A 16,539-nucleotide genomic window follows, 5' to 3' on the forward strand; every position below is an offset into this window, starting at 1 on the left:
TAATTCATAAGCCTCCTCTGGTAAGAAATGTTTGGGCTATTATTATTATTATTATGTTTGCTCTTTTGCATAAGACCTGTTTTCTGAGCAATATGCCTCTATTTTTCTTAAATCTAACATACACATGTTCTCAGAACGGAAAAAAATAGTTTTCAAAATTTGAAAGTAGAGCCTCGCTGACACATCGTTGGCCACTTACCAACAGGCGTCTTTATGAGTGACAGCAGTGCTGAGCACACACACACTGGAACTGGTTCTTTCCTTCTGGTAGGAAAGGAAGAGAATCTGTATGTCCTGGGGATTCTACATAGATAAAAACTGGTTATAATTAACTTCTTTTGGTATTTCTATAACTTCGTTATGAAGATTTCTATAGTAAATCAATTAGTTTATTAGAATCAGTTGGCCAAGTTATTAAATGGATGAAATGGTGGTGTGGTGGTACTGTAGAAAAATATTAAATTTAAAGTAAGGGTGCCTGATCCTGGTCACATCCATATTACTTAAGGAGTAGTGACCTTAGGCAGTCTTATGCTTTCTCAAAGCCTCTGTATCCTTGTCTTAAAATGAAAATTACACTCGAGCTAGCCACATTGGGTGAAAGGGCTGCCCAAGATAAAATATGTGAGAAGAAATAAAAAAGTAGCCTTGTTTTCCTTTAGATTACCCTTCATATCTGATCACTACATGAATATAGTAATAAATAAAAAATAGAATAAACTGCACTCTTGCCTTATTTATATGTAGGTAGAAAAATAATTTGTATCATTAAGTCAAAAGATGAAAAAGAAAAGCCCAGAAGGAAGCTAACAATTTAAAAACAAGTGTTGCAATCAATTCAAGATAATGGAGCTATAGGATCAAGTCTGTCTAGTTTCCTGGTTCTTAATCTGTTTCCCCACTGACTTCCTTTAAAATAACTGAAAATTAATAACGCATAAAACATCATTTTTACCACATTTGTCTGATTTTTCGGTTATTTTTAGTGTCCTATGTGTTGATTTCCATCTCTCATATTCTTTATGGTTCTGGCAATGGTGAAGAATTTAAGTGCTTGTGATTAGAAAAGGCAATATTCCATAAAAAGGATGATAGACCTGCTGTGCTTTGTCCCCTCAGAACCCTCCCCATTGTTTTTTTGTAGAGGAAAAGGGAAAAACATATTTTTGTCTATACTGATCAGTTTTTATGTTGCAGCAGTGCCTAGAAGGGGGCCTGCTCATCATTATATAATCCAGGCAAAACAGCAACATGGTGCTGGTAGCAAAGCAGGAGATCCGGCTTGAACCTAGAACATTCTGTTTAGACAGTGTGGTTCCCACATCTGCTTTTGCAGCTACCCAGGGAATTATGCTGGCACTTTGGCTGGCATGACTGTGGGTACCAGAGGCTCAGAAAGTCCTCGCTCAGGACTTTCCAGTCTGGTAGAGTGTACCTAGGAGATGCCAGAAACCATTTCCCATCACCCAAGTATCCTTTCCTTAAGCAACTTGGAGAAAATTCCAGAAGTAACACTGACTGAACAACTCTACCTAGATGTGGTCCTATAGCTTTTGCTGAAAACTGTATCCTTTGAACTTCTTTCCAATGAATTATAATTTGTATAAGATTTTATGCTGCGATTCTTACTTTTACCAATTCACAACCCCAGTGTGACTAATTCTGAGGACATTCCTCGTATACCCAGGGAAGTACTTCCTCAGATAGATCACCAAAAATAAAAATGTGTGTAACAGATTTGATTGTAATAAAATGATACATTTTACTGAAATGCTGTGGCCGGACTCTCCTACCTTCTCTCCCCAGGTCTCAATCTCTGTTTTATGCCAACAGAAAATTTTTTAAAAAGATGTGCTTCATGTTTTTAGTACAAACGAGTCAAAATATACCTATTTTTCTAAACCTACTTAAAATATGTCTATTCTGGCTATTAGGGTAATGGTTCTATAGAATAATATGTGTATTAGTCTGTTCTCATACTGCTAATAAAGATATACCTGAGACTGGGTAATTTATAAAGAAAAAGACATTTAATGAACTCACAGTTCTACATGGCTGGGGAGGCCTCACAATCATGGCAGAAGGCAAAGGAGGAGCAAAGGCATGTCTTACATGGCAGTAGGCAAGAAACATTGTGTAGGGGACCTGCCCTTTTTGAAGCCATCTGATCTCATGAGATTTATTCACTATCATGAAAACAGCATGGGAAAAGCCCACCCCCATGATTCAATTACCTCCCCATGGGGTCCCTCCCATGACACATGGAGATTATGGGTGTTACAATTCAAGATGAGATTTGCATGGGAACATAGCCAAACCATATCAATATGGCTCTCAATTTTGTCTCAGTCAGCAAAAAATGAGGATATATGCCGTTGGTAAAGAACAATATTCACACATTTCTGTTAAGTCAGAACTCATGTTTAAAAGTAGACTAACAGATCAGATAGGACGAAAATTAGGAACTATCTTTTGGAAATGGTAATGAAATAGGAAATTTGAAAATTGAAATTGTGCAAGGTTTCATAATAATGCTGACAAGTAAGAATTTGCTTATATGTTCAATAATATTGAGAAAGTATACAATTTTCAAGAAATGCAAAAAGTTCATTGTTTATGATACTGGAAAAGAAATATGAAACATGAATTTGGAAATAGAGTTGAGAAAGAGTGGGCAGAATGAAAAATAATGGTATTAGGTTTTCAAGATGGTATCGAAGTGTGAAAATAAAATATACATATGTGTGGTGTTTATATCTATCTACCATCTTATCTATCTATCTATCTATCTATCTATCTATCTATCTATCTAAGCTATCTACCTATAATCTCCCAAAATATGATGTTTCAATTTTGGTTACAGTTTCTTTTGAAAACAGTAAGCTAAGTCAAAATAGTATTTAATGAAAAAACTTGAGAGTTTTTACAATCAAGAAGGCTAAAGAAAGAAGATTTTTCAGAAGCACTGTTGAGAATACAAAGTACTGAACTAGTCATTACCCTTTGTTAAAAAGATAAAAGAGTTATTTGAAAACCACAGACGTACCAGTTACCATAAAGACACAATGAATAAAGAGTATTAGACTTGTGAAGTTAGAGTCACTTCTATGCTAGCACATACTGTCTTGTCATAATAAAATTGAATTTGTGGTTATTTTATTTGCTTAAAAAAAGTTTACTTGTGATAGTCTACCCTTTTAACCTATGTTTTGTTTTAAATTTTCTATCAATTTGTTTTCTTTTTCTACATAGGTGCTTTTTAAAACAAGTTTTCAATGGAAAATTGCATTTACTTACTACATTTCAATAGAAAAGTTTATTAAAAACATTTCTAATAGGAAATAAATTTACTTACCTAATCTGCTATGTACAAACCAATACTATGCTAATTAACCCAGTGTATGTTCCTTATTTAAATTTAGTCTGTAATTTCACTGCTTGTTAGTCAAAAAGCCTTAAGATTTTGTATTCTCCTTATAAGCCAGTAATAAAAATTAATTGTAACTCTAACAAATTCTTTTCTGACAAAAGCATGAAATTTTTCCTTCTACAAAGCAGTTAAAAAACAAAGTTAGTGTTTAGGATCAGAAATATAAGAGCTATATAGCAAAAGAGACACCCAAAGAATGAAGATGGGAATAAACAATAAGAAAGACAGAGATGGATTAGGTTAAGATTTAATCATCCATTTGAAACGTCGATAAAAGGTGAGGGGGCAAAAAGATTGAAAAACAAGATATTCAGTCTGACTCATTTATTCATTCCTACATCAGATTTCAAGGAAGTTCACTTCTCTCTTTTCCAAGATAACTATTTCATACCTTAAATTCTCTTCCCCCATACCACCAATGTAGTGCATAAATTGCCTTATACTAATTCATATCATTAGACAAGCATATTGTTGTCTTCCCACAACAAATCTAAGTAAGAACTTTAATAATTTGCATCTACTTCTATGTTTTTCTTCCTTCTGTTGTGACTGACAAATTGAATCTTATTTAATGAAAGTCCAGTTCTTTTACAAGTGTTTTGGAATCTCTTCCTTGCAAACATTTAAAGGAACATCTTATTTTCTTTATTATTATACTTTAACTTCTAGGGTACATGTGCACAACAAGCAGGTTTGTTACATACGTATACATGTGCCATGTTGGTGTGCTGCACCCGTTAACTCGTCATTTACATTAGGTATATCTCCTAATGCTATCCCTCCCTCCTCCTTATAGTTAAAAGCTATAAAACATTAATGTAATGAGAGCTTATCAAGGAAATTAGAAAAGAATTTTCTGAGAAAGTAACATTTGAGCTAAGATATGAAAGATCTGTACATATAAATTGGACCAAAAGAAAAGGGACAGATTTCCAGAAAAGAAAAGAAAATGAAAAAAGTATTCTAAGGTCCTGAAAATCGCCAATGTTACCAGAAAATAAGGGGGAAAGCAGAATAAAGTAGGCTGGGAAGAGGTCAGAGGTTGCAGAACATTGCGGGACATATTTAGAAAAGTTGTTTATATCCTAAGGTTAGTGAGAAGTCATCGAAGGGTTTTATACAAGGAGGTGGCAGCATCAGGTGCATCAGCAATGCAACACCATATTCCAGGAGAACAAAATGATATGGATAGAGTACTCAAAATAGCTTTTGCTGTTCCAGACAAGAGATTGTTATAGTTTGAACCAAGTTTGAGGGACATATTAAGAATTTGTTTCTTTTATCTCATTTCAGTGCATAAGCAATTCTAATTGGACCCCACATACTGCCTCCATTTATTTGTTGCCTGTTCATAGCCAAACTTTTCCAGTGAATTAATTACATATGCAGCACCCACATTCTCACTTCTTATTAAATATGAAAAATGCAAAATTTTGCATTTACCACTGAAACAAACCTGGCTAAAGTTCCCAGATACCTCCATACTGCAACATCTGTTAAATTACTTTGTCATCTTATTTCATATCTAAAATGCATTTGACTAATATGACCAATGATTCATTCAGTAAATGCATTTTTCATTCATCAATACATATTGAGATTTTACTGTGTGAAATTTCTAATATGTTTTGCTAGGTATACAAGAAAGAGATGAGTCTAGTAGTTGAAACAAACAGTAATGAAAGAATTGTAAAAATAAATGTAAATTTTCCACTAAGATGAAATTTATAAAAGTTACTAGGAACTCATTCAGTCAGCGTCAACATGCTATTCCTTAATATCATTACATCATATTCTCCTACATACTTGTGTGATAGATGATGGATAGAGATTACACAGAGATGATAGATAGATAGATAGATAGATAGATAGATAGATAGATAGATAGATAGATAGGTAGATGATTGATAGATAGATGGATAGGCAGATGGATAAAAATATTTAAAAGACTATCACAAAAAGGGAATCTATTTACGAGTAAAACTAAAATACTAACATAGTTAAGCTAGACAGTCTCTGAGACATATGCATATATAGAGAGATAGATTATCTATAACAATCTATCTATCTATCTATGTATCTATCTATCTACCTACCTATCTATCTATGTCTATCTATCAATCATCTTATTTACCTATGGTTCAAAATTACAAAGTGCTCCAAGGGAAGGCAGGGTGGGGAGTAAGTAATAGGATACATTGAGTATACCCTTCTCTTGAAAGAAAGAAAGTAGGTGACAGAGTTAAAATTTTTTTAAAGAACAGGACATCTGATACACTATAGATAAAATCGCAGGAAAGAAAAAAATTGGAGATTCACGAAAAAGAAGCTTATTGCTGATAGAATAAAAGCATAAGAGATGTGAGAGGCTACTAGTAAGAGCAGAGGTGAATTAATGGACCATTTTAGAAATAAAAACATTTCATAATCTGTGGTAAAGAGTAAGACATCAAAAAGACTAGATTTTTCTTTTATAGCTATGATGATATAGTATGAATATTAATATAAATAATAACATTAAGCAAATGTGTACTGCAGTAAATTATTGTTTTAACCTGGGCAAATCCCAAAATATATAACAACCAGATATTAATATATTAGCTTGTTCAAAAGATGAAGCTTGTCTGTAAATAATTCTTATATTGAATTTATCTGCAATGTTCTTGTGAGTAGCTGAACTCAAATTATTCCACCCAAAACTCATCCACTCCCATTTAAACACAGATCACACAGATATTGATTCATTTATAAAGTAATTTTCTCATTAATGATTATCTCAGATTTCATTATCAATTTTTTGATTAAAAATATGTTGATTGGTTGATTGTTTGACTAGGTAACATTAAAATCTGCTTCTATATCCTTTCTTTTTATTTTATATGCAACTGTGTACATATGTGCACACACACACACACACACAATCAAGCCATTTCCTAATTTCTAAGACCATTTACTTTCTCCTTTAGTTTAATGTAGAAACTATTTATATCTATGTGTTTATGTCTAGATACAGCTTTTGTTAAAACGATTTTATTTTTACATATGACACAATTTCTCTTTAAAATATTGTCTGTCTATATAATTGTATTTTTGCTATGAAAAAATGATGGTTTAGTGGAGCTTTTCTTTCTACTCTAGAAACTTGGGAGACCTATTTATATGTTTTGTTTCATGTGTAGGTGAATAAATATACTCATCAGATGTACTTTACCAGAGACAGATGGTAACGTCTTATTAAGGTTATATTCCTTCATGTGATTTTTAAACTTACATATATTGATGCATATCTTCTATTTTTGGTATTTTTTGCTTCATATGATTTTACACTGACTTCTGTTATATATGTGTGCATGACTATTATATTATCTTTATATATCTTTACTGTAAAGATATCTCTTATACCAGTAGAATGCCTTTGAATTTTGTTTTTTAACCCAATTTGTTAATATATGTCTTTTAATTCAATGTTAAACACAGTTCTGTTGCACTGCATACTTTCAGTATTACTCTGCTTATTATATATTTTGTTACATATTTTATCGGGTTTGTTTTGCTCCATGCTTATTTATTTTTCTCCCATTTATCTTTTGAATAATTTTTAATTTTATTTTTTTCCTATTGAGTGTTCAATTCCATTGGTATAAAACTATTTGACCTATTAAATACATAGGAAATCTAGATATTTTAAAACTCACTAAGTTAAGGGGAAAAAGATCACTGCTTATTTCTTCATTACATAAAAATGATTTTAATTAAGGTGTTAATATTTGCTACACTCTTGCTCAACTACAACAAATCTGTGATTAGCATTTTGAGAAAGGGTGTACATAAAGATTTCTTTTTTCTTTTTCTTTTACTTTTTTTTTTTTGTTTTTTTCTTTTGCAGACAAGGTTTTGCTCTGTCACCCAGGCATGAGTGTAACGGTGCAGTCAGGTCTCACTGCAGCCTTGACTTCCCTGGCTTAGGTGATCCTCCCTCCTTAGCCCCCTGAGTAGCTGTGACTACAGGCATGCATCACCATGCCCAGTTAAATTTTTGTTTTTGTAAAGACAATATTTCCTTGTATTGCCCAGGCTTGTCTCAAACTCCTGGGCTCAAGCAATCCATCTGCCTCAGCCTCCCAAAGTGCCGGGATTACAGGTGTGAGCTACTGCACCAGGCCAAGGATATCTTTCTATTAGTTTCACTAATGATTACCAATTTAGCTGAGGTAAAACCTGATTTCTTAATTTTCTATGATATCCTTAGATGTTATGTTAAATATTACACAAAGACACAAGATTTTTGTGGGGTTTTTGTTTGTTGTTGTAATTTTTTTTTTTTTTTCTTGCTGTTGAGTCTGACTTGGTGGGGTGGTTATATAATTGGTTCTGGTTTCTTCCTTGGGAAGATCTATTAGTTCCATGTGCTATTATATGTCTTAATCTTTCTCATCACTGTCTTAATCACTTTTATTCTTGCACATCTAAGAAACTTTTTTAGCTTTGTCTTCTAGAGTAATAATTTGATTTCCTACAATACCAACCACACTATTTTAATGTCTTTGATGTATTAATTCAGTTATTGAACTTTGTATTTCCTTAAAGCATTTTCTTATTGCATAAGATTCTATCACATCTACATTATATATTTCATTTGTACATATTCCATATCTTACTATGACCTCTCTATTATGTGCTTATTACTTTCTTTCCTACTTTTCCACAGGCCATGTCTTATTGAATTTTACTTAGAACAAGTAATGATTTATTCTTCTAGTAAACAATTTTTAGAGACAAATGCTTCAAGTTTTTTTGAAAATGCTTGATTTATGGTTACAAAATCCTCTTTGCTCTTGTCTCTAGAGTCTCCTTCATTTTCTTTTTTCTTATTCTTGGGCAAGGAGAAACCTATTCAGACTTAGTCTTTCATCTCTGACAATGCATGTGGTACACAGTATTGCCTAATATTTGACGAGTAGGAGAGCAGGTTTTACCTCTCAGCTATGGCCCTTGAAGAGCTCACTTTGTTTCCTGCAGGTATTCACATAATGAAGCTCTGCTGGTCTAACATGGGAAACTCCCAGCCCCAGTAATCAAATTATCTAAATACACCACATAATCAGATGTGCTGGTATTTTTTAGATGAGTTCTTGCTCTGCTGCCCAGGTTGGATTGCAGTGGTGCAATCTCGACTCACCTCTGCCTCCCGGGTTCAAGTGATTCTCGTGCCTCAGCCTCTCAAGTACCTGGAATTACAGAGGCTGGCAACTGAACCTGGCTAATTTTTGTATTTTTAGTAGAGACAGGGTTTCACCACATTGGCCAGGCTGGTCTTGAACTCCTAACCTGAAGTGATCTGCCTGACTCAGTCTTTCAAAATGCTGGGATTACAGGCGCAAGCCACCGTGTCTGGCCACAGATGTGGTTTTCTTTGACCAGGTACAACACCTAAAGTGCTGATAAAGATCTCCCCCCATCTCTGTCTCATCCCTTTCCCCAACTGCCTAGTACAGTGAATTTCCTAAGATGACTATAGGTCTCAAAATGGAATTGTTATCCTTATCCCACTATCCTCAAGTAGATATAAAAAGAAAGTAATGGGGGAATAAAGTTGGAGAGCACTAAGGGCAGATGGAATTACTCAGTTAAAGTCTTTCTCTGTTTTTTTTAAATTCCAATTCTGTCAAAAATTTTATTTTTATACTTTTTTTTTTACTTTTTTGGTAGGAATCTGAGTATTCATAAATATTTCATATTACATGAGATAATATAAAAGAACATATAAAATCAGACTCACAGGATTTAGAGATCTTCTTCAGTATCAACTTCTACTAATAGTTTCAAGAATACAAGTACTCATGAGGTACAGGCAAAGCAGCAAGAGTTCTGGGACTTTCATGACAGCTATTTAGTTCCTTTCTTCTAGCACCAAGCATGCAGTGACTCAGGTTAACAGATGAAGTTTCCAAAAAACGTGTGTTGTCATCTCATTGATAGAAAAAACATTTGGGTTGTGAAACATCTCCATTTTATACACAAATTATGGCATGCCTTATATGGCATTTCCATATTTATGATCCATTAATCCATAGTGTATTAATCTGTTCTCACATTGCTATAAAGAACTGCCTGCGATTGGGTACTTTATAAAGAAAAGAGGTTTGATTGACTCACAGCTCTGCATTGCTGGAGAGGCCTCAGGAAACTTACACTCACGGTGGAAGGGGAAGCAGGTATGTCTTACATGGCAGTAGACTAGAGAGTGTGAGAAGGAAGCGAAGGTGGAAGAGGCCCTCATAAAACCATCAGATCTCATGAGAACTCACTTATTATCATGAGAACAGCATGGCGAAAACCACCCCCATGTTCCAGTTATTTCCCTCCCTTGACATGTGGGGATTAAAATTCTAGGTGAGATTTGGGTGGGGACACAGAGTCAAATCATATCACATAGATTCCAGGCATGTTCACTCTAGGCAATTCTAGATAACTAGGTATATACTTTTAAAAGCATTCCATAAATTAATGACACTCCTCTTAGCAAAAACTATTTGGTTTGTTTGCCAGATCTGTCACTAGCTTAATAAGAAGATCACATCTAGTCACTTGTCTTCTCTAAACCTCTCACACAGAAGTGTCCTGCTTCTCTCCATCCCCACTTGCCAAAGTGAGCGAATGGATCATAGATCTATCTATTGTCTACTCATTCACTTCCATGTTATATGACTAGGGTTTCCAACCCCTGGGCAAGGACCAGTACTAGTCTGTGGCCCACTAGGAACTGGGCCACATAGCAGGAGGTAAGTGGTTAGCAAGTGAGCATTATCACCTAAGCTTCACCTTCTGTCACTCATGTCAGATCAGTGGCAGCATTAGATTCTCATAGGAGCATAAACCTTATTGTGAACTGCACATGCCAGGGACCTAGGCTATCTGTTCCTTATGAGAATCTAACTAATCCCTGACAACCTGAGGTGAAACAATTTCATCCTGAAACCATCTCCCTCCACCCCCACCCTCCCATCCTGGAAAAAATTGTCTTCACAAACCTGGTCCCTGGTGCCAAAAAAGTTGGGGACCACTGTTACAGGGATATTTGTGGATAGGACAATTTTCTCATGTATTACTAACAGAATGACTTTTTAGAAATCATATTTCCGATTAGTCTATGTACTTGCTTGTTTACCCATCATCTAAATAGTAAAATCAAAACTCCAGGATGTAACCTCATGGCTGTCTACAATCTGTCGCTAAGTATTTCCACTTGATTTTCCTCTCTTTTCCTGACACCCAATAGGTTTTTACTAGATATTGGTTGACTTGCATGTGTTTGCTTATCTAGATCAAGGCAAGAACTATATTCACATTTAGAAACCAGAAGAAATAAAACTATGCCCTAAAGAGTTACAAAGATACATCCTTAATAAGCCTGAAATATTATCAAATTTACCTTGTTAGTAACTGGAAGAAAAGTGAATTAAGCTGATCACTTTAATTGAAAATGAAATCGCACCAAACCTAATTATATTACGGCACAACACAGACCCTCCACATAATAAAAACATTCGTCCTACTGCTGCAGGCCTTGTAAACACTGCTGGTAGTCTGGTCATGCCTCATTTCCCTCAGACTCTTTCGAAATACAGCCAAATTTATTGATGCAGTGAGGTCAAGCAATGAATTTTCAAGGTCATTTTGCAAATAGGAGCTAACAGTTTCTTTTGACTCCTCCTGGATGCCTCTGCATAATGGACTGCTTCTGCTGGATTCATTAATTTTCTTATCATGCTGTAAATCAATTAGGTCTTCTACCTACCCTCATTATAACCTGCATTTATATATATAATCCATACTGGATGCTCAAAACACTCCAATAACTTTGGCTAACTAATCCATGAAATAGCTTTTTGAAGAAAATACAGAAATTCGTATCAACCTTCCTATCATTTTCAAAGATGCAGAGTTGTGGCTAAATTTGCTTCTGGTATGTAAAATGAACCCAGGACCCACGTTTGTGATGGAGAGTTTGCTACTTCTCTATGTAGATCTAAAATTTTTTATAAACATCTACAAAATATTTTCCTTTGGGCTGTTTTTACTTAAGGGGAACTACAAGAATATATATTCCGAGACAGTCTCACTCTATCACTCAGCCTGGAGTACAGTAATGCTATCTCAGCTCACTGCAATCTCTGCCTTCCAGGTTCAAGTGATTCTAGTATGCCAGCCTCCTAGGAGCTAAGTAGCTGGGACTACAGGCATGCACCACCATGCCTGGATTTTTTATTATTATTATTTTTTGTATTTTTATTAGAGACAGAGTTTCGCCATGTTGGCCAGACTGGTCTCGAACTCCTGCCCTCAAGCCATCCACCCGTCCCGGCCTCCCAAAGTGCTGGGATTACAAGCCTGAGTCACTGCACCTGGCCAGAAAAAAAAATTTTTAAGCATGACTACACTGTGTATACATGTGTAAGCTCATCAGAACAATAGCACTGGGAAAAAAAACATTGCCTTTTGATATCCAGTCTTTCCAGGTGAGATATTGCCAGACACATATTTTTAGTAGACACTCTTTGTCTCTTACTAGACTTATTTAATTATTCCTTCCCTATTGCTTTCTAATCTTCCTGCTGGCTAATTATTTATAAATCAGATTCCTACAAAAAAGTAAAACCGTAATGTAAGATAGATTGGGATCATTTTTGTAGAAGTTAAATAGCCAAACATTCTGTATTATTTAACAAGATGGACCTTTATAAGTAAAACTATTAGAAAATTTAAATTGTTGTTCCAAGCAGTAAGAATCTAGAGTACCTGATCTTCAGCATATCCATCTTTTCAGAGATGAGTGTGTAAAGCTTATTTTATTTAAGAAACTCTATTGTTGTCTTGCAAAGCTCTGGACCCATAACAACACCCATGCTGCAATTGTTATTGCATCTTTGCAATAGCAATGAAATATGAAGGTGCGAACATTTTGAGTCTACTATGGCAATGTAACATCTAAGAGATTTTCCTAGAGGACTTGTTATTTATACAAAATAAATATGACTAGGTTGTATGATTTTAAGGCTGCAAGAATGTAAACCATCTCTTATCTCTCTTGCCCTACTTTCATCCCTAATTCTCTCCAGCCAATTCCTTAATAATTACCCAAAGGAAAAGAAATCATTATATAAGAAAGGTACCTGTACTCGAAAGTTTATCACAGCACCATTCACAATGGCATGATATGAAATCAACCTAATTGTCCATCAGTGGAGGATTTGATAAAGAAAATGTAGTGTATGTATATGCAATGGAATACTATTTTGTCACAAAAAGGACAAAATCATGTCATTTGCAGAAACATGGATGGAACTGGAGACTATTGTCTTAAGTGAAATAACTCATTTTGATTTTTCACTAGGCCCCATAAATTATTTATGTGGTCTTGAATGTAGAAGAGCAATTCATCTTAGGCATATGACAAATTTAATAGCTAAGAAAATTAATCAGAACTACTATGAGGAACAGGTTAAGGAAGGCATCCAGTTAGTGGGAAACTAGCTTGGAAAAAGAGGGTTGTGCCAGGTTATGAAGGTTGGGATTTTGAGGCTGGAGTCCAGAATTTGTTCTGGAGCCACTCATGAGTCTTTGCAGGATTTTGAAGAAATATTCTATTATTAGAATTCCACGGTGATGTAAAGGGTGGATTAAAGGAATGCAAGAAATAGAAATGGAGGGTGTTTGGGTAGAATGTTAGTAAACTAATCTTGGTGAGAAATAATGAGGGCTTAATGATATGGATTAATACTGGACGTAGGGTCTGAAATACATTTCACAAATTGGGCAGGCTGCCCTCTTCCTCATACTGGTACAGTGCATACCTCTATTGCCTTTCTCCCAGAAAGAAAATGTTGCTATGTGCAAGTTATTGTGTGTCCTTTTCATGTCATTTTCCAACTGTATACTGAACATATTCACAATCATCAAAATCATCCAGAGTGAAATTTGAAGTGAGGTCACTCCCATAATACTTCAAAAAATCTTCATAAAGTATAGGACCACTGAAAACCTTTTTTTGGGGAAAAACATGAAAACAACCAGGTATGTACGCCTCTCAAAAGTACTTCCACTGCACATCCATCTTTCTCCGATTTTATAGCTGAGGAAAGATCCTCCTTGCTTCTGCTTGCCTCAACTATATTTCAATTCTCAAGATATTATAAGTAATTCAAATACATATTTAAAATACTAATATTTGTTCTGAAACAATTATATTAATTAGGAAGAGCCACTTTAACAATGAAACATTCTAATTATATATTAAAAGTCCTGAATCAGTACCTAAAAAATAATTTTTTTCTAATGATAACTGTAAAGCATTTATTTTATGCAGAGTATTGACTATGCTGTTAAGGTACATTCTTGCTTCTTTTTATATCAACCACATCCAGAAAATTGCACAGATTGAGGATGCCATCCTCAGCCTCAAAGAGAATAGATTTGGCCCTGAATATAAACTCTGGCTTACCTTGCTTTGTCAAAATGATTGGAGCTTAAAGGTTTTGTTCAAATAGCACCTTCTTGTCTATTAAAAAAACAGCACCTGGATTCTGAGCTACAGGTTAACCAAATAACCATCTGTTTAAAAACTGTTAACAGGTAAATGTTAAAATCCCAGTTTTACTTCCAAAGTTGCCTAAAAATTAGCAGTCTTCTATTGATTGTGATATAGGAAATTATCATTTGAGTTGAGTTCAAAAGCATTACTTTGAAAATTCAACACAAAAACATTAACAAAGCTCATTTTCTAACCTCTTCCTCTCTCCCACCACACATACATATGCCTACAAACATTTCTCTTATTTTTTCCTCGTCACTGGGTTCCAGCTATACTGGCCTCCCACTATTTGCACATACACACGTACACTGCCATCGCTGAGCCTTTACCCTTGTTGTTACCCATGTCTCAGACTCCCTTCTCCCAGATCTGTGTGGCTTGTCCCCAGTCTCCTTCAGCACTTGGCTCAAATGACTCATTTCTTTTCTGGCCCCTGTATTTTAGATCCAATTCTGTCCTCAACTGTTACAATTCTTGCTTTATCTTTCTCTGCAGCACTTGTTAACATCTTAAATGTAGGCTACGTAGATATCTTTGCTGAGTTTATAGTTGATATCCTCCTTCTAGAATGTAAATCGTATAAGGGCAGAGATTTTGGTTATTTGTGCCACTGCTAGATCTTCAACGCCCAGGACAGGATTTGAAACATTGTGGGCACTCAATAAAATGTGCTATCAAACAAATACAAATCATTCCATGGATTCTTTTTCTGAACCCTCCTCTATCCTAGAAGACTGAAGTTGAACTTGCCTTCAAGTCTAAATGAAGCAATCACCACTGAAGTCAAAAGGACAACATTTGATGACTTTCACATATTGAAGTATCAAAGTTACCAGTCAGCCCCTGTAGCCAGCATTAGTTAAGTTCTTTTTATTTATTCTCCCACAATAACTCCAATGCATTATCAGGGAAAAAAATCTTACATGTACTATGAACTGTCTTAACTGGTACTGCCATAACAAAATACCATAGACTAAGTAGTTTAAACAACAGAAATTTATTTTCTCGCAGTTCTGGAGGCTGTAAGTCTGTGATCAGAGTGCTAGTATGGTGGGTTTCTAGAGAAGGCTCTTTTCCTGGCTTGCCAATGACCCCCTTCTGCCTATGTTGTAGCATGGGTGGGGTGAGAAAATATTCTCTAGTGACTCTTCCTATAAGGGCACTAATTCCATCATAAGGGACATACCATCATGATCTCATTAAAATTCAGTTGTTTCCCAAAACCACCACATCCAAATACCATCACATTGTGGGTTAGAGCTTCAGCATATGTATTTTGAAGGAGCACAACTCAGTCTATACCATTAACTCATACAGAGAGGAAAAAAAGTGGTGCAAAACATTGCTTAATTTGTTTCATCAAATTGTCTTTCAAATGTCACTTTTCTCTTATTTCCTCCTCTCCACCATTTTTATTTTATCTCTCTCATTCCCCCACATTAAAGTTGTTTGAGGATTTTGCTTTCTTATGTCTTTTTCTAACCAACTCTCCTGCTACCACCTGTCCTGCCTTTTTCCCCCTCAGATCAAGGTTATAAAGATCTTTATCTATATGATTTTGTCGCTGAGAAGGTAACATGGATTCTTACAGTTCCTAGATTTTTCACTGTCTTTAGTGAAGGGTGTATAATATAAACAAAGGATTTTTGGTCTAGAATTGTACCCTCTCATAGCAGAACTTGATGGATTATCACGGTAACAAAATCACTGCCTTTTAACTTGGTTGTATTAAAAAGACTTCTCCTCCACTTGGATAAAGGAAAATGAATGCAGGGAACTAGGGGACTGAACACTTCGTTCTGTCACACTTGGTTCAATATCCTATTTATAGACCTTAAATCTAAAGACAAGAGCAAAAAAGTAAGGTTTCTAATGTCACCAAAATAAGAATCCACGGCCCTAGTTACATGCACACAATTTCCTTCTGGAAATCTATAAAATTGTATACATTAATTTAGCTTTCTTTCTTGCTCATCATTTCTGTCCTGCCAAAATATAAACATATACTTTATATAACTTTAAACAAGGAAAATATTCCAAAGAATTGGAAAAATGAGCAATATGTTACAAGATCATTATGTGACTTATTTGAATTGTTAGGCTCTCAGACGACTTTCTTTATCTAAAATATAATAAGCTTCAGTTTTACTGTTACTACAACTCATTTATGAAACAAATTATTCAGTTTCCAGAATATTTAATGATTACTTCCATGTATTAAACAGTAATCATAAGAAATAGACAACCAGAGGATTGTGTTTTATCTTTGCTGAATATTTTTTGCTTTTATCTGTCATTTTTGAGGAATATATCAAGTTAAAATTTTCCATACACGACACCACTTATTGTAAATAAAATTTACAGGTAGAGGAAGTTTCTTAAAGTAAGTTTCTTCATAGTTTTCTTTTTGTGCATTAACCTGAAGATGACTATGTTGTTATCAATATTACCTTATACTTTCAAGAGAATAATAAGATTTGAAATTAAATACAATTTTAAAAAGCATGGTTCCTTAGGA

This window comes from Macaca mulatta, chromosome 5, assembly GCF_049350105.2.
Source record: "Macaca mulatta isolate MMU2019108-1 chromosome 5, T2T-MMU8v2.0, whole genome shotgun sequence".
In the NCBI taxonomy this organism is placed as follows: domain Eukaryota; kingdom Metazoa; phylum Chordata; class Mammalia; order Primates; family Cercopithecidae; genus Macaca; species Macaca mulatta.